The 23,258-nt window shown below is 42.2% G+C and overlaps 1 protein-coding gene across 12 annotated transcripts in view; it reads right to left on the minus strand.

The window, feature by feature from the left end:
- The window catches only part of GCNT4 (glucosaminyl (N-acetyl) transferase 4), a 38,256-nt gene that overhangs the window by 10,218 nt on the left and 4,780 nt on the right, over positions 1–23,258 (minus strand). For 4 of the 12 annotated variants that reach the window (XM_044276076.1, XM_044276071.1, XM_044276075.1 and 1 more), the window contains exons 2-3: positions 8,128–8,201; positions 5,817–5,870 (exon numbers count right to left, since the gene is read on the minus strand). The gene's annotated coding sequence lies outside the window, so the exon portion shown is untranslated. Of the gene's footprint in view, positions 1–5,816; positions 5,871–8,127; positions 8,202–13,613; positions 13,663–23,258 lie in introns of all 12 variants that reach the window. The other 8 variants (XM_044276078.1, XM_044276080.1, XM_044276070.1 and 5 more) reach the window with 4 other exon arrangements.

The following is a 23,258-nucleotide window of genomic DNA, read 5'->3' on the forward strand; positions in this document are numbered from 1 at the left end:
GTGTGGCCCCTGCTCCCATTCATTTCTAAGGGGCAGACGGAAATAGCCAAGCCAGTGCTCGGCAATTTTTGCCAGCCACATAGAAAATGAATGGAGGGTGGCTGCACATGCTCAGTGCACCCTCCTTCATTTGCGGGGCTCCGTTCTTGATATAGGTGCGGGTTCCAGCGGGTCATTTTTTCTACTGTGATACTCTGCCTAATCTGATTATTATTATTCATTTTTATTGCTTATGCCCGTGGATGTATACCTTATATTACCAGTACCTGTTTTCAAATACTTGCACTTGCACACTAACATGAGAAGTTTTCCCCATCTGAGATTTCGCCTAATCATTCAGCCATGCGGACAGCTGCAGGAGAGGGGCGGGATATATTGGGTTTACTTTCCACTCCATTGGTCAATTTGCCTTTTAAATTTCTCCTGGAGCATGTCCTCACTAGGACATGACGAAGTGCATATTTATTCTAAGTTGCAAGGTGCTGGAACCATAGAAAATGTGTTACTAATTTCATCTTCATGGACGACAATGCGCCAGCTCATCGAGGTCGCATCATTTGGAACGGCTGCTGGACACTGGGGTACCTCAAATGGAGTGATATAATATCACTGTAGCGTGAACCTTTTACATTTTCCATGATTTTCACCCGAAAGCCAAATATCCCAAACTTTTTGTAAGTAGTGTATATGTGTATAGTGCCACCCGCTGTATTTTCTTTTCCTTACTTTTTGTCCATCTCACTGAACTGGTCGAACATGCTCAGTTTAAACCTTCTGACAAATGGAAAAGTACAGGTCACACGGTACAGCAGTTCTACACAGTGGCATAACTAGAACTGACTGGGCCCCACAGCAAATTTTTTTATGGGCCCCTCACTACCAACAACTTTATCACAACCCCCTCCATATAACCCTCACTCCTGCGGCTAGTTAAGATCGCTCTCTCAGACCAGGGCCAGGCAGCAGCTCCATCCGTTTCCGACACGTATATACTGTCACTGTATATAATGTCATTGTATAGGGCCTCATGCACACGATCGTTGTGTGTTTTGCAGTCGGCAAATTAGCGGATCTGCAAAATATGGATTGCATCCGTGTGCGTTCCGCAATTTGCAGAACGGCACAGACAGCCATTAATATAACTGCCTATTCTTGTCCGCAAAACAGACAAAAATAGGACAGGTTACATTTTTTTTGCGGACCATGGAACGGAGCAACAGATGCGGACAACACACGGAGAGCTGTCCGCATCTTTTGCTACCCCATTGAAGTGAATGGGTCTGCATCCAAGCCGCAAAAACTGTGTCTCGGATGTGGACCAAAACAACGTTCGTGTGCATGAAGCCTAATACTGTTCCCCTGACATAAAATTTTTTAGTGCTCCTCCCGGGTGGGCGCCTTCTGAGTTCGGGCTATGTAATAACCACTTCCTCTATAGCTACACCCCTGGTTCTACAAATTGCATACAATCAATCCAGTTAAAAAACACAAGTACCTTTCAAAGATGCTACAGTGGTATACCTATAGCGGGAGTATGGGGTAAAATCACTACTGGGCAGCTAAATAGGAAGGAGCTAAGCACATTTATTAAAGGGAACCTGTCATCAACTTTATGCTGCCCATACTAACAGCAGCATAAAGTAGAGACAAGTGAGTTGATTTCAGCAGTCTGTCATTTAAAAGTTAAAAGTAAGTGGTTGTCGAGAACCAACATCACAATCATTGCAGATTAGGCCTGGAAAAGAGTCATGGCCACCTGAGAAGAGTCATGGTTATTCATGAATTCCTGCTCTCCTGCCCACCTGCTGATGACTGAAAGGCTTTACCTACTTGTCTCCCTTTCTCTCTAGGAGAGAACTGCCAGTCATCAGCAGATGGGTGAGAGAGCAGGAGATTAGGAATAACCAGGACTCTTCTCAGGTATAGGTGACTCTTTTCAAGGCCTTCTAAGCAACCACTTACTTTTAGCTCATGAGTGACACAACACTGAAATCAGCATGTCTGTCACTATTTTATATTGCCCTCAGTGAGGTCAGCATAAAGTTGATAACAGGTTCCCTTTAAGACCAGCGTTTTAGACAGGCTTAATAAAACCCCATCGCCGTTGGTGGATCCACCGAAGTTATGAGAAGGCTCCGGCATCCTTATAACTTCAGCAGATCCTCCACCAGTTCAAAATGTAAGCTGTCTTACATTTAGACCTTTTTCTACACCTAAAACAGGTGTAGAAAATGGTACAGGAGACCGGCCTGCCGGCCGTCGCCTTACCCGCCCGCTCAAATATGAATACTTTATTTTCTTTGTATATATAGATCCTTTGAAAAGGTCTTCTTCCACTAAGTCATTGTATCACTCAGCAGAAGACAGTTATGAAAGTTAGGTGGAGTCAATTAAATATTTTTGTGAGTCTCTACCTATGCTGCACCTCTGGCATTTGGCATAGGTTATTAATATTACAGGCTGTTACATGCAGGTATAAAAATGTATACAGCGATGTGTATGCTGTAGTCTGATAGTACTGTATGTTAAAGGGGTTGTGTGGGTTCAGAGCTGAACCTGGCCATACCCAGAATTTCACCCAGGCAGCCACCTTTTATGAACATCGGAGCATTTCATGCTCTTTAAATGTGTATTTTACTCTTTAATGTCTTGCTATCCATTATTCCTGCCTCTGTACCTTAAATGCTATGGACATTTTATACATGGGAAACAATGATTTTAAAATATTTTTATGGTTATCTTGCGTAAAGAAAAGCTCAGCTACATGTCAGGCCCCTGACATTCAGTTTGACACCAGTTCCTACTTTCATATACAGTTGCAATAAAAAGTATGTGAACCCTTTGGAATGATATGGATTTCTGCACAAAATGGTCATAAAATGTGATCTGATCTTCATCTAAGTCACAACAATAGACAATCACAGTCTGCTTAAACTAATAACACACAAAGAATTAAATGTTACCATATATTTTTTGAACACACCATGTAAACATTCACAGTGCAGGTGGAAAAAGTATGTGAACCCTTGGAATTAATAACTGGTTGAACCTCCTTTGGCAGCAATAACTTCAACCAAACGTTTCCTGTAGTTGCAGATCAGATGTGCACAACGGTCAGGAGTAATTCTTGACCATTCATCTTTACTGAACTGTTTCATTTCAGCAATATTCTTGGGATGTCTGGTGTGAATCGCTTTCTTGAGGTCATGCCACAGCAACTCAATCGGGTTGAGGTCAGGACTCTGACTGGGCAACTCCAGAAGGCATATTTTCTTCTGTTTAAGCCATTCTGTTGTTGATTTACTTCTATACTTTGGGTCGTTGTCCTGTTGCAACACTCATGTTCTGTTGAGCTTCAGCTGGTGGACAGATAGCCATAAGTTCTCCAGCAAAATGTCTTGATAAACTTGGGAATTCATTTTTCCTTCAATGATCGCAATCCGTCCAGGCCTTGATGCAGCAAAGCAGCCCCAAACCATGATGCCCCCACCACCATACTTCACAGTTGGGATGAGGTTTTGATGTTGGTGTGCTGTGCCTCTTTTTCTCCACACATAGTGTTGTGTGTTTCTTCCAAACAACTCAACTTTTGTTTCATCTGTCCACAGAATATTTTGCCAGTACTGCTGTGGAACATCCAGGTGCTCTTGTGCAAACTGTAAACGTGCAGCAATGTTTTTTTGGACAGCAGTGGCTTCATCTGTGGTATCCTCCCATGAAATCCATTCTTGTCTAGTGTTTTACGTATCGTAGATTCGCTAACAGGGATGCTAGTATATGCCAGAGACTTTTGCTAGTCTTTAGCTGACACTCTAGGATTCTTCTTCACCACATTGAGCAGTCTGCGCTGTGCTCTTGCAGTCATTTTTACAGGACGGCCACTCCTAGGGAGAGTCGCAGCAGTGCTGAACTTTCTCCATTTATAGACAATTTGTCTTACCGTGGACTGATGAACAGCAAGGCTTTTGGAGATATTTTTATAATTACAGCTTTATGCAAGTCAACAATTTCTATTTGTAGGTCTTCTGAGAGCTCTTTTGTGCGAGGCATCATTCACATCAGGCAATGCTTCTTTCGAAAAGCAAACCCAGAACTGGTGTGTGTTTTTTATAGGGCAGCTGTAACCAACACTTCCAATCTCATCTCATTGATTGGACTCCAGTTGGCTGACACCTCACTCCAATTAGCTCTTGGAGATGCCATTAGTCTAGGGGATCACATACTTTTTCCACCTGCAATGTGAACGTTTACATGGTGTGTTCAATAAAAACATGGTAACATTTAATTCTTTGTGTGTTATTAGTTTAAGCAGACTGTGATTGTCTATTGTTGTGACTTAGATGAAGATCAGATCACATTTTATGACCAATTTGTGCAGAAATCCATATCATTCCAAAGGGTTCACATACTTTTTCTTGCAACTGTATGTTCCTCGCAGTAATACATCCTTGATTTCAGGTCTGTGTGTCCACGATGCTGCTGTCTTCCTCTGCAAACTGCCTTGTATGTGCTTTCCTCTCTATGTACAGCAGGCATCCTCAAACTGCGGCCCTCCAGCTGTTGTAAAACTAAAACTCCTACAATGCCCTGCTGTAGGCTGATACCTGTAGGCTGTTCGGGCATGCTGGGAGTTGTAGTTTTGCAACAGCTGGAGGGCCGCAGTTTGAGGGTTCCTGATCTACAGCCTGTGTGATTTGCTCTTATTGGATCCTCTCCAAACAGATCTGCCACACCTAAGGCTAGAGAGGGCAAACAGGATCGCAGAGTAGCCGTGATCCCAAAGTAGTGAATAGGATTACCGTGGCAGTCACAAGAAATCCAACATTGCTGGGATTTATTGCGACCGCCGCGGAAATCCAATTCATTTTTATGGGATCACGACTACTCTGCAATCCTAGCCACGACAGCTGTTGCACGACCAGTGTCGCCGTGTAGACCTAGCCTAACACTAACCGAAGGGAGAGGGCGATCAGAGAGCACTGTCAGAAACAGGAGCAGTGGGGGATTTAGGTTAGATTCAGTTGTAACACGTACTCTGAAGAAGGAAAATAGTGGGAAATTTATAATGCAGATTGTTTAGAAAGTTGCTTAATTTTGTACTTAGACAGCAACGGAACTATAAATAATTGCAAACATACTGCTTTATTGTGCCTAGGATTATTTTGTAACTTTGCTTATGTTTTCTAAAATCTAAACCCATCCTGTGGTTGTTTTAGGCTCCTCAATATCTGCCCGTTCTGTATGACTTCATTTTTATGGTCTATTTTTCATTTAACTTCATATATATTATTATGCCTGTACACATCTCCTGACTGTGTAGGAGAATAATTTCTGAGTTACTGCTGGCTGCCTCCCTCCCCTCTCTATAGCGATAGATCTTGGCCACGTTCCCTTTTCTAGCTCCACATAAACATCGGAGGTCTGCTATTTCTCCAAAGCAAATGAGAACATCAACCATTTTATTTCTGTGCTGCTGAAATCTGATTTACCAGCAAATCATTTCCTTTACATTAAAGATGCAGTAGTGTAATCCCTTATTAACATCATTCCTTTAAGTCATCGAAAGTAATTACATTAAGGGGATAACATTTCTTAAGGTAACATGCCCAGAACTTTTTTGCAGTCTTCAACCCTGTATGTTTGTGCAGTGAATACTACAGGTCTACACCAGATTCAACAGTCACCTGCAGAATTTACCTAGTAGTAAGCTTTCTGCACGCAAATCAATTTCACTGCGTTGAATAATTGCAAAAATTTTGTAATAACTATAGCAAATATTGCATATCTAATGCCATACACATTTTACTGGTACTTACATATCGATGATCGATTCTCAGGATCCTACCTGCATCCTACATAATGAAGGACAGCTGTAATTCAAAGCAGTATTCATTTACCAATGGCCAAGATAGTAAAAAAAAACAGCTTTAAAGCCATTGAACCTATTCTCCGCCTTGATGAAGGCTGATCACGGTGGTGACAGAGGGAAGGGGCTCCTTTTTCACTTATTCCTCAACTCTGGCACTGCAATAGTGATGCTGAGGATTTTATACTGGTAAAGTATGGAGTATTTTATATGCAACAGGCAACAATGTAATGTCATAAACTTAAATGACATCACGGAAATGTTCAAAAGTAAAAGTCCCAACAATAATTCAGTGAAAATAGATTTCTATTTTACTTGTGCTGTTGGTAATTGTGTTTTTGAAGGTTAAAATAACATTCATCATTTACAAAAGGAAAAAGTTTGCAACATTTGGTACTGTAGGTGATGAATAGGGATACAGATTTGAGTATGTACGAAGTTTGAAGAATCATATAGAAGTGATGGGAGACATATTGTCACAATTTCACCCAACTGTCTCAAGTGTGATTTCCTGAGATTGAATCTCAGGGTGCTGAATCTCTTTAAAGAAGCCAGACCTTTATGGAGACTTACTGGAAGTAATCCATGGTATGGAGACTTATTGGCAAGGCTCCATGGGAAAACAATATGCAAAGAGGTATCTCCCAAGAAAAGAGAACTATCTCGCTAGCATCACCCTGTGGAAGTGGCTCCCTATGAGTCAAAATCTGACTTTTCTCAAGCAGTGGGCTATTTTACATTGTCATGTCCTAAAGCTTGTTATAAAATAGGATTTTAGACTCATAGGGAGCCACTTCCACAAGGTGTTCTTATTACCTCTTTGCACAATTAGTGTAAGTAGTCAGATGTGGAAGGGAAAAGTCAAAATCCTGCAGCTCTGTTGGCCGTAATTTCATATTGCTCCTTAGCAATAAGAGTGTATAATCGAATTACTATATAACTACCCTGTTTCCCCATAAGTAAGACAGTGTCTTATAATAATTTTTGCTCCCAAAGATGCGCTAGGTCTTAATTTCAGGGATGTTTTATTTTTCCATGTCACAGGGGGATCAGAAGGGGGAATCAAAATGGCACAGGAGAATCAGAGGGGGGATTACCATTTTAGTACCCCCTTCTGATCCTCCTGTGTCATTTTGATTGCCCCCTCTGATCCCCCTATATCATTTTAAGTGATCCTCCTCCCCTGTGCCAGTGGACAGTGGATTGTTTAGTCTCCCCCCTCCCACCTTCACCAGACATCCCCCCACCACTTTATCAGACATTTCCCCCCCCTCCCTGTGTTTCCCTGCCAGCCAGATTCCACACAATGTGCCCGACTCCTGCCCCGCGCGACTCACTCACTGTCTAATTGTGAGTCAGCCAGACTCCGTCAGGGCAGAGCGAGCAGCAGGCGGCAGCTTGTCCTGGCCGTGGCGCGGGCTCTCTGATTTAAAGAGACCTTGCACTGCCTGAACAGCTCTGGCTGCACTGCGGCCAATCACTGAGTTGCACGGCGGCGCCCGCCTTTACGGTCCAGAGGAGTCAGGCGCCTTACCGTAGCTTCGGGGGCCTTATATTCTGGGGGGGCCTTATTATCGGGGAGGTCTTATGTTCAGGGGGTGGCCTTATTATCGGGGAGGTCTTATTTTCGGGGGGATGCCTTATATTACAGCGAGAGGAAGTAAGTCTTATTTTCGGAGGATGTCTTATTTTCGGGGAAACACGGCATATAAGCAGTTCTAAATAAGAGGTTTTGCAACTATTAGAAGTGATGGCATACTACAAGGATATGCCATCACTTCCAGTTTGGAAATGTCCCAGTGTTCTAACCCTCAGCAGTCCTTAAAATTAAGAGTCTTTGTAGAGCCTGTTAAAAGTGAAAAGGAATCAGGACCGTCACCATTCTTATTCGGTTGAAATAAGATTCTTTCTCTTTCTAAAAAATTCTACCCAAACAAATCTGTAGAAATTCTGATTCTACGGAATCAGTATTTGAAGAAGATGGGTTGGCACTGCGCTTTGCACGTGGCGTCCAGGGAAGGCATCCCACTAGTATATAGTGAAGAAGGACCGGCACTCACTTTCTTGATGATGCTATTATGCCTTGAACAAACATCTCTTTATATCATCAAGAAAGTGAGTGCCGGTCCTTCTTCGCTATCTACAGACTGAGTATCTTTTCAAAGATTTGGGTCATATTTTGATTCTAATGAATGGATTTGCTAATCTATAATGTATATGATATTACAAAATTGTGTGTGCATTGGGTCATAAGTACTTACTTAGATGCTTCGATACTACGGACCGCTGTTAGGAAGGCAGATAAATAATCCTTTTGGTGAATACATGGCAGGATCTAAAACAAAAACAATGACAAAATCAATGATTCATTCATGCAAATTCTGTAAACAGTTCCTAGACTGAACTCTGCGGTACAGAGTGGGCTGATGACTTCATTGTCATAACCTAGTAAGGAGTACACTCCATTACACAATCACTAATGTCAGATACTGGAATTATTACTTCTCAGTTCCTCCCAGAGTTGCTACTGCTACCGACATTATCTTTGAGAACAACAAATTAAGGCAGATTTATTACTAACACTGCAGGAACAGGTTCTGTCACTACGGAAATTCCTTATTTATTTACGCAAAAAAAGTCCACCTTTCTGAGAAGAACATCTCTCCTTGTCCAGACAAGATGTCCTTTCAGTTCCACCATATATAATGCATATTGGCCATCTTCTTTGAGATGACCACTTGTCAATGCAATTTTCAGTGTTCGTCTCTAAGAGGTCTCACTGTATATGCAACTATGCAACTTTCATGTAATTAGGGCAGCTGGTGTCTGAGGTGCCTCCATATAAAAGACAGATTTATAGATTTTGTAGTGAGGCCTAGAAGCTTCATGTTCTTTCCTTGCAAGCAAATAACAATGGCTGTAATTTTAGCTATCAGCATATAAATACACTCACGTGGCCCCAGCCTTATATAGCTTCAGAAAACTTAGATGTCAGACAAATGTGGTCCAAACCACCTGCTACCGTTTTCAGGACTGTCTTAAACCAGTTTCAAAGTTGCACCATATTTATAAATCTGTCCCAATGTTTTCACAGTCCTCTCCCACAGTATGTAGATACACAAATTAAAATCTTACTTGTTCCTGAAAATTTCCCTACTATGTAATTGTAAACCTTTATTAAAGGTAATTGATCACTACTGCTTCTTACTTAACAGTATCTCTCAATATTTCTAACCAATAAACTGGTAAAGTGCTTCCAAAGCTATGATCGTCTACTGTGCTGCTGCAAATGAAAAGCACAAAATGAGCACAGGGTGAGCACCCTCAGAGACATGGCATGCACCTATGGGATACACGTACCATATTTTGAGGACCTAAGCAACCTAAGGTTGCTGTCAGACAAGCAAGCGTTGTCCGTGAAATACAGTCAGTGTGATGGATGCATTTCCTGAGCCAACTGTAGCCCATCTAAGCCGAACCCACAGCATCATAGTGATCTAGGTCCAGCTGAACCATACCCATGGCATCATATGACTAGGACAGTAGACCTGCAGACGGTCTAGAACTCACAGGATCATAGTGATGTTAGACCAGCCCGACCGGAGATCTACTGTCCTATACCCATGGCATCAAATGACTAGGACAATAGACCTGCAGACGGTCTAGAATTCACAGCATCATAGTGATGTTGGACCAGCCCGACCGGAGATCTACTGTCCTATACCCAAGGCATCATATAACTATGGTACAGTAGACCCTCAGATGGTCTGGAACTCACAGGATCATAGATCACTATGATGCAGTGAGTTTAACTCAGGCAAGCAGCCTGTCGTTCTGTGGAACGTGGCACTATTCACTGTAATAGTTTTTGCAGTGGCAGGCTCTGGTATTTGCTACGGTAGTAATAGATCAATTGAAAACCTCATGAACCCCATTATAAGCAAGTGGAAATTGTCAGGTTTCGTTGGGATCCATTTGAGAACTTGTTTGTCATAATGGTCTTGACTCCGTTATGGTACGAGGCCATAACAGTGTAATCAGAGTCTCACATAGGCCCATTCTCAATCAAATGCTAATGTATATGTCTATAATGAAGTGTGACAAAATAATAAAATCATTATACCTTATAATTTTATTGCTGTTAGATAAAATAGCAAGTAAAAAGGCACAGTCTCTACAAAAGGGATCAAACCTGACGAAGTTTGATTCGATCTGAATTTCAGGGAAAATACAATTCTCCACGAAGCTAAAGTTCCTTGTGCTTCATGGTAACGAATCGATTTTCCCCTGAATGGCGGTAAAAAAAAACAACATACTTATCTCATCCATTTGAATGCAAAGATCCGTCCGCCGACATCTTGATTGAAGATCTCCTGCGAAATCCCGTGCACGGTGACGTATGACGTCACAATGCCGGCCGATGTGACTTCGCGCTGGAGGTCTTCTCGATTTAAATGGATGAGGTAAGTATGATTTTATTTTTATTTTTTGTAATTTTACACTGTAAAATGAATGTCAGATGCCGCAATCTGCTATGAATGCAGCATCTGAGGAGTACATTGACAGGGGTCTGCACTCACTACTTACAAAGAAATGCGCTTTATGATAAAGCAAATTTTTTTGTAAAAATTCGACAAAGCAGCCAAATTGAATTTTCCAATATTTTGCTCATCACTAAACATAATAATCAGCCAGTGCAAAAGTTTAAATATGCAGATTTTATATATGAAAACTATAAAATAATTATTAAATAACAAGGAGCGCTGGGTTCAGACAAGCATTACTTTTATTGAAAGCCACATTTAACGGACTAAGTGCTTGACAAAGAAGCCAATACCAATAAACATAATTTAAATCCATTAGCAAATATACCTGCTCACTACAGACACAAGCGGCTGTTACCCTCCACGTCTGTGTAAATAGGCAGAAGAGTGCACTAGACGGCAGGTAGAGACGGCAAGGCAGCATTAGGAGAAAAGTGCATTAGGCTTTGTGAAAGAGAAAATATACATGAGCGTCCTTATGATAGGCGCAGCACTATGAAGTGCCTTTTGCGCTGTGGCATTATAAGAATTTTGATATCTCTGACTTTTGGTCTAACCAGACTGTCTAGTAGAGATGGCCTTGTGGTTCGCCCCCGACAGTCGTTTCACGGCGAACTTTGCGTGTTTGCGATTTGCCGAACATGCGAACATATGGAGATATTCGAGCCCGCCATATTCTTTTACATTGTGAAGAACTTTGACCCATGACACATCCATCAGGTGGTACAGGACCGGCAATTGAGATGTTTCAGCACATGGACATAAATAAATAAACCTGATCTGGCCGTCATTTTACATTCAGTGTTTTGCCAGTGTAGGGAGAGGTTGCTGTGTGGACCAGGGACAGACTGTTAGGGACACCAAACGCTAGCTAATAGGGCCACAAAAGTCCTTTTAAGGACTGGTATAGGTGTGCTATCGATAGGTGTGATACACAGAGGGGTGCGATATACTTATAATAGACTTCTATAATGAGTCAAAAACACATAGATCTATATAGTGATCACCTGGAAGTCAGGGGCCTAGGGGTTGGGGCTTACTAGGGCCATTTTTATATAGGGTAAGGTTCTGGACGGGGTCGCTCTCATCAGGGCGGGTGGTCTGTGGTTAGGCTATCAGGGCCAGAATAGCACCCCCCTGTAGGGCAATATCTTTGCCCACCCTGTCCTTCAATACCACATCATCATCTAGCCCAGGAATAGTTGTTTTTTGCTTCCCTCCGGGATTCATGGATGTGCACTGGAACACCCCGGATTGTGGTAGGAAATATGGTTTCTGATTTAGTTCCGCCGAGCACTTGTTATTGCCTACCACATCTATGCTTTTTGCTTACCGGAACTTTAATCATTTAATTTATTTTTATTTTGAGGGATATCTTTTCCATTCACACGTCCACAAAATGCAGACCCATTCATTTTCAATGGGGTCAGAATGTGCTGTCCGCATCCGCATTTGCGGATCCGTACTTCCACATCCGTGCTTCCGTTTCCGCCCAAAAATAGAACATGTCCTATTCTTGTCCGCAATTGCAGACAAGATAAGGCATTTTCTATTATAGTGCCGGCGATGTGCGGTCCACAAATTGCGGAATGCACATTGCCAGTGTCCGTGTTTTGAGGATCCGAAAAACACTTACGGACGTGTGAAAGGACCCTCATGGTAACATTATTAAAGGCTATGTTTTATCTTTATGTATATTCTAATGGATTGCCTTCCTTGTACAAGGCGGTTCTGCTGCGATACTGCAGGTATATAGAGGGACAAGCGTTATTGAAATAAATAATTTCTACTGGTGTGATATACCAGTTGTCACCCAAAAAAAATTATTGAAGCGGGGTGTTATATACCAATATACTTTCTTTATAGTGCATTTGGGTACTGTATAGTGCATTTGCGCATGCTCGTACGCAAAAATTATATTGCTGATATTTCGCATAGAAAAAAATTATGAATGGAGATCGCAAATTCAAATAGTACATCTGGTATGTCACTGTCCATGTTGTGGGACTATTTGTGCACTTCTAGTAATTATTTCTTGGCTGCAAATATGAGCTGAAGGTTTTTCAGGTTCGCCAGCCATTAAAATGAATGGGACCTGCTGTGAACTTGCGGTTCGCGAACATTTGATCTCATTCGTGCACCGTCCTGGCAGATGTTCGTCCATCACTACTGTCTAGTACTCTGCAATTCCTCTAGCGCCGTTGCATGAAAACAGTAGGTTTAAAGAGAACACCAAATGTTTCAAATAACTTCTTTATTAACTTCAACTTTTCATAATATATAACACTGCCGCCTCCGCAGCAGATAGTCCAGGTACAAAACACGTGTTGAAAAGAGATCACAAAATGGCGGTATGCATAAGATGGTGGTTCAACTGTTCAATCTTGTCATTCAACATAAAATAGTGGATATAATTCTCTCTTGAGTATCTGTACTCTCACTTTAAGTTATTTAAGCACTCTATGATCTCTCTGAGAGGTATATCTGAGGTCTAATAGTTCTGCTTGCTCAACTTGGTTTGCAGTTTGCAGTATGCAATTGCTTATGATCTGGTATGAGCAGTTCTCAGTTTGTATGCAATTTGTATGGAATCTGGTTTGTATGCTTGCAATTTGTATTTGCAATTGTATGGTTGCAATTGGTTTTGATTTGCCAAGAGTGTGCAAAGCAGTAATCAAAGCAAAGGGTGGCTACTTTGAAGAACCTAGAATATGACATATTTTCAGTTGTTTCACACTTTTTTGTTATGTATAGAATTCCACATGTGTTAATTCATAGTTTTGATGCCTTCAGTGTGAATCTACATTTTTCATAGTCATGAAAATAAAGAAAACTCTTTGAATGAGAAGGTGTGTCCAAACTTTTGGTCTGTACTGTATAACTGGCTCAGTATACAGTTCTAATCACTATACTAACAGTATGACCATTATATAACTGATTTAAATACCTATTTTGGCCTCTTGTTCCCATAAAAAACACAGCTCTCAGTGGAGTGAATGTCTCTTCAGCTCCTGTCTCTGGTGAATAACGATTCTAGCAGCTCCTGCTAGGGGAATTCCCAGACAGGCTGTGTGTGAGGCTGGCTATGATTGGTGAAAACTCTTGCTGTATGAGAAGCTGGCTGTGATTGGTCTAGACTTCTGCCCAGCAGCAACAGATTAACACTATACTTTCTGTTGTTTCTGCTGTGTCACTGAGCTTACCTTACATTACAAAATGGATCTTAAAGGCATATATTATCTTTTTCTGCTTCTGTGAACACAAAATATAACAGTTATATGACATCCAAAACATGTTTCAACGAGGGTCAGCCGGCACTCCGTTTGTAGGCGTGGTGCACGTGTCCAGGGCCGAAGTCCAAGTACAAGTGAAAGAAAAGACCGGCACTCACTTATCTTCAAAGGTTTTTTCTTTTTATTCGCCACACATAAATATGTTCAGTGACGCGCGTTTCGGCTCTGTTATGAGCCTTTCTCAAACCAATGGCATATAACGAAGTCATACAATACAGGTGATTTAAATAGACCGCCAAAGCGGAAATGACATCATGTAGTCATGGTAATTTAGACAAACAAAAATGGAGTAAAAGGTAAAAAAGAGGAAAAAGGAGAGAAAGAGCAAAGGGGAGGGAACAAAAGAAAAGGGGAAACACAAAATAAGAATTTAAATAATCAGATACACGTGAGAAACAGCCCAATCGCAACAGCATCAATGAGAATGATAGCAATCATAAATTATTTTGAAGTTCTCTAGATATTCGTACTAGCTTGCAATTCAGATGATGCGGTTGGGGGGTTCCTCACGTTTTCTGTAAAATACAAGAGAACAAAGTATAAATTTAACATACATGTAGAGGAAACAGACATCTACAGAAAGCTTTGGAGATCATACTCCCGGTTTAACCCCATGGGTTCCAGTGTCTGAAGTGTATGAATCCAATAGGATTCACGCTTCTTTAGCATTTTCAAGCGATTACCGCCTCTACGAGGTTGTTGTACCTGCTCAATAATTTGGAAGCGCAATTGCGCAATATTGTGCTTACAGCGATCAAAGTGATAAGGGACGGGTAGGAGTAAATTATTTTTTCTAATAGTGGACTTATGCTTAGAGAAGCGATCCTTCATGCGCATGGATGTTTCACCTATATATAACAGTCCACAAGGGCACTTGAGTAAATATATGATGAAACTACTATTGCATGTGAAAAAGCCTCGAACTGGAAAGCGCTTGCCTGTATGGGGATGCGTAAAATATTCCCCTTTAATTACACTTGAACAGTGTATACACCCTAGGCAAGGGAATGTGCCCTTTCTAGGAGTTGATAAAGTCTGCTGACGCTTCTCAGTTTGAGCACTGCCCACATCCGCCCTTACCACCATATCGCGGATATTTTTGTTACGCTTATAGCACAATAATGGAGGATTTTTAAACTCCTCAATAGAGGGATAAGCCCTTGACAATATATTCGAATCAATGCTTGATACGAATCAATTTTTGCGTGAGGTTGGGACCCTGGTGTTACAGGATGATGATTTGTTAGTTACCTTCGATGTTTGTTCTTTGTACACTTCTATTGTTCACTGGAAGGGTATACGGGCTGTAGAGTGGCTTCTATCCTTCTCCTCTCACAGTGAAGGTGCCAAAGAATTTTTTCTGAAACTTCTTGAAATTATTTTAACTGAGAATTATTTTTTATTTCAGGACACCCACTACCAGCAGTGCTGTGGGACCGCGATGGGCTCGAATGCCGCACCGCCATATGCAAATTCATACATGTCATGGTTTGAAGACAAGTATATTTACACCAATGATCTATTTAAATCTCATTGTATTTTTTGGCGAAGATTCGTCGATGACGTGTTTTGTGTATGGCGGGGCGGCATTCGATCCCTTCGTGCCTTTTCAGAATTTCTGAACTCAATTTGGCCCGAGCTGCAGTTTACTGTACATTATAGTGATTATGAGATTAATTTTTTAGATACCCTGGTCATTAAGGGTGCAGGTGGGTCAATTGTGACTGATTTGTATATTAAAAATACTGACAAAAATTCTCTTCTCCATTTCTCAAGTTATCATCCTCCCACAGTAAAAAAAGCCTTACCCCACTCCCAATTTCAAAGGGTACGTAGGATTGTCTCTAATACTGAAGTGAAAGAAAAACGTCTTGATGAAATGTCTATGAGATTTGAGAATAGAGGGTATCCCACAGCACTGCTGGATAGTGAGAGGAGTAGGGTCACCTCCTTGACCCCTAAACAGGAGTCTAGGGGGTCGCGTATACAGTTCGTTACTAAGTTCCACCCATGGGTGAATAGGTGTCGATTTATTTTTTCTAAACATTGGAATATATTGTCAAGGGCTTATCCCTCTATTGAGGAGTTTAAAAATCCTCCATTATTGTGCTATAAGCGTAACAAAAATATCCGCGATATGGTGGTAAGGGCGGATGTGGGCAGTGCTCAAACTGAGAAGCGTCAGCAGACTTTATCAACTCCTAGAAAGGGCACATTCCCTTGCCTAGGGTGTATACACTGTTCAAGTGTAATTAAAGGGGAATATTTTACGCATCCCCATACAGGCAAGCGCTTTCCAGTTCGAGGCTTTTTCACATGCAATAGTAGTTTCATCATATATTTACTCAAGTGCCCTTGTGGACTGTTATATATAGGTGAAACATCCATGCGCATGAAGGATCGCTTCTCTAAGCATAAGTCCACTATTAGAAAAAATAATTTACTCCTACCCGTCCCTTATCACTTTGATCGCTGTAAGCACAATATTGCGCAATTGCGCTTCCAAATTATTGAGCAGGTACAACAACCTCGTAGAGGCGGTAATCGCTTGAAAATGCTAAAGAAGCGTGAATCCTATTGGATTCATACACTTCAGACACTGGAACCCATGGGGTTAAACCGGGAGTATGATCTCCAAAGCTTTCTGTAGATGTCTGTTTCCTCTACATGTATGTTAAATTTATACTTTGTTTTCTTGTATTTTACAGAAAACGTGAGGAACCCCCCAACCGCATCATCTGAATTGCAAGCTAGTACGAATATCTAGAGAACTTCAAAAGAATTTATGATTGCTATCATTCTCATTGATGCTGTTGCGATTGGGCTGTTTCTCACGTGTATCTGATTATTTAAATTCTTATTTTGTGTTTCCCCTTTTCTTTTGTTCCCTCCCCTTTGCTCTTTCTCTCCTTTTTCCTCTTTTTTACCTTTTACTCCATTTTTGTTTGTCTAAATTACCATGACTACATGATGTCATTTCCGCTTTGGCGGTCTATTTAAATCACCTGTATTGTATGACTTCGTTATATGCCATTGGTTTGAGAAAGGCTCATAACAGAGCCGAAACGCGCGTCACTGAACATATTTATGTGTGGCGAATAAAAAGAAAAAGAAAAAAGATAAGTGAGTGCTGGTCTTTTCTTTCACATCCAAAACATGTTGTCACAGTAAATAACTCTGCTTTTGTCTTTAACACATAAATATAGGAACTGTATTAAGGTTATTAGCAGGTCTAGCTGTATTTACATTTAAGCTATACTAGCAACCTAGGACAGGTCCTAGCTGGCCAGCTACAGCCCTATATGTCATAATATCTTACAATCCACCACTTCAGCCCATGAACGACCTTCATTTCTTTCTGCTCTCAGAGTCTAAGCCTCCTGGCAGGGGAGAAATCTCTGCTATTCCAAAACTCTGCAGGGTTTTTTCATAAGTAAAATACTTCATAATACAAGTATTTTCAACTCTTAATCCCTTCTATGCTCCCGCAATTGTTACTTATAACAGGGCTGCTATTCCTATAACTGTCTAGGAAAATTCCCATTTTATGACCAATAAAAATATATTAAAGCTGCGTAACAAAATCAAAAGTCTACAAAATTGTGTTTATGCGCACTGCCATGTACAACATCCGAATTGTGAGGAGCTGTAAGGCTACATTCACACGACTGTGGTGTTTTGCGGATCCACAAAACACGGACACCAGCCCATCTGCGTTCCGCAATTTGCGGACAGCACATGCCGCCGCTATCATAAAAAATGCCTATTCTTGTCCGCAAGTGCAGGCAAGAATAAGACATGTTATATCTTTTTTGCTAGACTGCAGAACGGATATATGGTGTGCTGTCCGCATCTTTTGCGGCCCCTTTGCAATGAATGGGTCTGCACCCATTCCGCGGACTCATTCATATGGTCGTGTGAATTTAGCCTCCAAGTTTGTACACTGTTCGTTTTCAATCCGAATTTTATTGGGGCAGAATAAAACTGTAACAAAGTGCTATACAGAGGCACATAAAGGGGTCTAGAGTCCTGTGGTACAGGAAGAAAGGCAATAATTCTGTTATTATTGAAGAACGCCATGTATGATTGTCCTTGTGGAAAAAAAAGCCAATAAATTCCACCCCAGGGAGCAAACAGGTAATTTCTTACAACATTGCTGGTAATAGACTACATACACACAGCAGGATCGTGCACAGCCGCATCTGTATGGACATCACTGCACCTTCCTTCTGGTGATCTATTGTCACGGCTGAGGATGGGGAAAACCCTCAGCTGTGCGATGCCCGATGATGTTAGGCTGCTCGGCCAGGAAGACAGGATTAAGGAGCAGGTCACCTCCTAACGCGTCCCTAACCTGACCCTAACTCCTAGCTGCATGGGCCGACCTTTAAGGTAGGAGGACCCATGCTCCGGAACCTCAGATCTGTCCGGTCCCTGGACTAGGAGTCAGGGAAAGACGACCTGTTCCTCCAGGACACGGAGGAACAGGGGTCTCAATGGCCAAGCTGCAGGGAAAAGGGGAACACAAACAGACTTATGGAAATGGCAGGCAAACTAAGTAGTTCCACCAACCTGCCACAGCCTTGCTGACTGGATCCCTGTGCACACAGGAATCCAGAACCATAAGCTGCACAAAATACCAAAGGAAGGTCCCAACAGAACACCACATGGACATCACACACAACAAGACATAAACATAATGTGACAATATCTTTATGACCACAGGGGTGGCTCTCACTGGCAGGTAGAAAACACAGGAGGCTGCTCCAGCTAAGCATGGCTGAAGCAACCCTCAGACCTGTGCTAACAGTGAGGCTTTATAGGCCAAGAAGCCACACCCCACAGTCGGACACACCCAAAGACACACACACACACTGGGAAGGGAGTTAACCCTTCCAGCACCAGGGAAGGGAAAACACAACTTAAAAGGGGAAGTGTCCAAAACACGAAACACACTGTGGCTGTTGCCGCAGGCAACAACATGGGTGGCACTCATGTCCTGGGAGTCAGCCCGAAGGCCGGGACACTGCCACCACATGTACACACTACAACCAAATGTTGCCACGGGCAACCACAGTGAGGGGAAGATGTAAGTGCACACCACACATAACACAGAGTGCACACAGACATACGAAAGTGCATACAAACGCGCACACAACTCCAAGGGAACCGCACACAGAGCTGTTGTCCGTGGCAACCGCACTTGAGGCCAACAACATTACGCCTCCAGCTGCGGTTGACACAACAACCCAAACCGCGGGCAACTGTATGCGGCTCCCAAGGAGTCACGGCCATAAACATGGTCGTGACATCTATATGCGTTCAAGAATGGCCTTTCTTAAGAACATCCTTAAAAAAAATACTTTAACCCCTTAAGGACACAGCCTAGCTTGGTAACATAACTTTTTATTTCATTTTATTTTCGATGTAGCAGTGGACATTTTTTGGTGGCAAAAGTTTTTTTTTGAGGGTGAGCCGGTGATCGCCGATATAATACACTGCAATATGTACTTCTGCCTAGCCTATTAGGCCCTACCTACATGCCTTATAGCAGGAATGGCCAACCTGAGGCTCTCCAGCTGTTGCAAAACTACAACTCCCAGCATGCCCAGACTGCCTAGAGCTATCAGCCTACAGCAGAGTGTGGTGGGAGTTGTAGTTTTACAACAGCTGGAGAGCCGCAGGTTGGCCATCCCTGCCTTATAGGTTTGTGTACTTGTTACGCCCTGAGCTGTAATAGCAACCCATTGGTACCCTGTCATTATGTTACAGGGGCTGATGGGGAAACATAGGACATCCCACCCCTTTATCTCACCACTTATGGGGCGTTTAAGGGGTTAAAAGGTCAGAAGTGGCATTATTTTAAATCCCAGCAGTTACAGTGGAGTGTCGCTGTATAATAGAGCTAACTGATGGTGCAGTTCTCATAATGTACTCTTATGCCACAGGGAATTAAGGGTTGAAATACTAAGAGCCTATCCTTAGGACAGGTAATCCGTATTTATTATGTGGGGATCCAAGCACTGCATCCCGTTGAGTATACCGCCACAGTGGTTCGTTCATATACAGTAGGTGGTTGTATCTGGCACTGCAAGTTCCATTCAAGTGAATAGGACTGAGCTTCTATACCAGATTCAGGCATACTCGAGTGAACCAGGTTTACTAAACCAAAGCTATGCAATTTGGGACAAGGCCAACATGTAATATAGCAGGCCAGTACCCTGTAACGTGCAGAAGCATAGGAAGCATGCCGAAAACCCAAGTAAGCCCTCATGCACATGACTGTATTTTTTATCTGTGTGCTACCCTTCATTTCTATGGAGCCAGGAACACCGGTCCCGTGTGGCCTTCCAGCAATTTATAGAGCATGTCCTATTTTGGTCTATATTGTGGACGGGAAAAACCCTGTATTGATCGGAGTGAGAAAAATGCAGAATGCACATGGAAAGTATCAGTACTGTATTTTGCAGATCTGTGGTTTGCAGATTCAAGTCCGTACATGGTCATGTGTATGAAGCCTGAGTGTGAAATGGGAAAAAGTAATTCTCCCCTTGCTGGATTTAAATTAGAAATGAGCGAATCGAATCCCAATTCAATTCGCCAAGAAGCCGAATTTCCTTGTGCTTCGTGTCAGCGAATCGATTTATCCTGAAATAGTATAAAAAACAAAAAGATTCAAACTTAGCTCCTCCATTGGCTCGCGACGGGCCGCCAGCCTCCATCTTGCTTGAAGATCTCGGCCGAAATCCCGTGCGGCGCGAGATTACATCATCACGCTGGACGTAATCTCGCGCCACACAGGATTTCGGCCGAGATCTTCCAGTGGCCGGACCGTCGTGAGCAAATGGAGGAGGTAAGTTTGATGCAATTGTTTTTTTGTTGTTAATTTTACACTGTTTTTAAACTCAGCTCTAGCTCCCTGTCATTACACCCACTACTTACAAAATAATGCGCTTTGTAACGAAGTAATTCGTCACTAAGCGAATTTTTTTGTAAAATTCAGCGAAGCAGCCAAATAGAGTTTTGAAGAACTTAGCACATCTCTAATTTCAGTCAAAGGTCACGCGGTGTTTGATGACAGCAGTACTAAGCAAACATACTCTCCGGGGGCGAGCAGTTTACTATAACCAAGACGACGTTTTACATATCGTGGTTATTATGCAGATATCGCTAACTTGGAGGTATAAGAAGGTGACGCACCTACCAGAGCATTCACTACAAGATATAAGTGCTGATTGGTTTCACCTTGTATATCAAAAGGAGCACACCACTTTTATAATGTGACTTTTTAAAATATAAACTTGATTTTACGCCTATTTCTCTTGATTTGTGACATTTTTACTCTAATGGCACAGAAATGCACAATTTCAGCCACCCCTGCCAGACCACACATGCGACTTTTGAAACATATTTGTGACTTAACATTTCCTGTGGTAAATTGCGACTTTTGTCTCCAGTTCGGGACATTTTTGTTATTGTTTTGTGTTTGTTGAATGTCAATTTACTGACAAAACCCTGTTTGGCTCAAATTTTTTTGATAAAAATAAACGCATCCTGTTTAAATACTTACCTATCACTTGTTCCCACGACAATTTTTTATTTTTTTATTTTTCCATAAATGCTACTTTTTACACAAAACAACATCACATAAGTCGGCTTAATTGTCCTCAACAATTTGAGCCATTTCTGCCAATAAGAGGATGATAAATAAGGCGTAGTATGCGCCAATGTGATAGCCCCGCCCACTTTGACTTTTATAACTCATTTCTGGCGTGATGCATTCTTTATGGTGAAAAGTCTGGAGAAAACAGTCGATATATTTGGCGCAAGTCAAAACGCCGTTCTTTTTGGTGCATTTTACGCCATACTTCTGGTGCGACATGCTTAGCAAATGTCACCCAATGTGTAACTTTTGTCATCTCACAGGCTTTGATAGTGAATGTGGGTGAAGTCGTGGTGAAGGTGGAGGAAAAATTGTTGTAATTTTGAATTGTTCCAGAGCGGCAGTTGTATAAGTCAACATTCAGAGACTAAAAACAATAGGGGGATGTATAAGATTGGGGTTTCATACTACAGTCTCAATCAGAAGTGCCCTGGAGTGAGATGTGCCAAATGTATCAAGAGGAAAACCTGCCAAGGTACTCTGCGCCAGAAAAACTAATCTATGGCACTTATGAGAGGAGTAGATTTGCACTGCTGTAAAATATATGCTAGTTTCTGGTGTAACGCTGGTTTCACACCTGAGCATTTTACAGCGCGTTCAAACGCGCTGTAAAACGCTCAACACATGAAAACCAATGCTTCCCTATGGCCCTGGTTCACACTTGAGCGTTTTACAGCGCGTTTGAACGTGCTGAAAAACGCCCTACGCTCAAAAAAGTTCTTGAGCTTCTTTGGGGCGTTTTGTCGCGCGTTCCCGTACATAGACTTTCGGGAACGCGCGACAATAGGCGTTCGCTTGTCTCTGTATGCGCGATTGTAAACGCCGGTATAATCACGCATACAGAGCGCTCCTTTCAGAACGCTCAGGTGTGAACCCAGGGTAAATGGGAAGCCCTACGCAATTGTTTTGGAAAAGCAGGAGAGAGGCACAAAAAAATATAAAAAAATATAAAAAAATGGAATGCTACTTTTTTGTGTCAGGCCCATCATAATTCCCATCCAAATGTTTCTCGTGCAAAATATAGAGGCGCTGTTATTTGGAGCAATCTGAGGGACAGTACAACGTAAAGGAATAAGCAAAAGATGGTGTAACGAAGTAGTGAAGGGGTTAAGTGAGAGCAGAAGTACTTTCAGTGACAGTCACAAGCACCGGATGCTGGGCCAGCAAAACGAGGTTGCTGCTCACTTCTGGGTTTGTTTCTTTTATGGTTGTAAAATAGATGCAAAAGGAACTGTGCAGGGTTGTTGTTGGTCACTCACCCCTGATATCACCGTGAAGCGGCAATGATGTAATAAGCACTGCGTTCCCGTCCGCACGCCGTCCTATCACGACCTGTTGACAGCTTACACAAGCAGCACCGCTGTGACAGGGGTCACTGCTCAGAAAGGATTCTAAATTAGGAATATCTCCAGCTTCTGCTGCCAGACTGCGCTGCATTATTAATAACAGACCCATAATAGCATTTTATGGAGAAGTACTCAACACAAACAGTACGAGTATACAGCATAAATACAGGGCCGGTGCAAGGATTTTTGCCAACACAAGCAAAGCTACATTTTGGCAGCCCCGTCACATCGTCCCCCATGTTAGATTTCACCCCCTCAATGTCACATTTCTCCCCCTCCATCCATGTCATATCACCTGTCACATTTCTCCCCCTCCATGACAGATTTCTCCCCCCTCCATCCATGTCACATCACCCCCATGTCACATTTCTACCCCTCCATGTCAGATTTCTCCCCCCTTCATCCATGTCAGATTTTTCCCCCCTCCATCCATGTCCCATCACCCCCCATGTTAGATTTCTCCTGCTCAATGTCACATTTCTTCCCCCTCCATGTCAAATCACCTATGTGACATCAGCCCTCCATGTCACATTTTTCCCCCTTCCA

The sequence above is a fragment of the Bufo gargarizans genome, chromosome 1 (genome assembly GCF_014858855.1).
Source record: "Bufo gargarizans isolate SCDJY-AF-19 chromosome 1, ASM1485885v1, whole genome shotgun sequence".
NCBI classification, from domain to species: domain Eukaryota; kingdom Metazoa; phylum Chordata; class Amphibia; order Anura; family Bufonidae; genus Bufo; species Bufo gargarizans.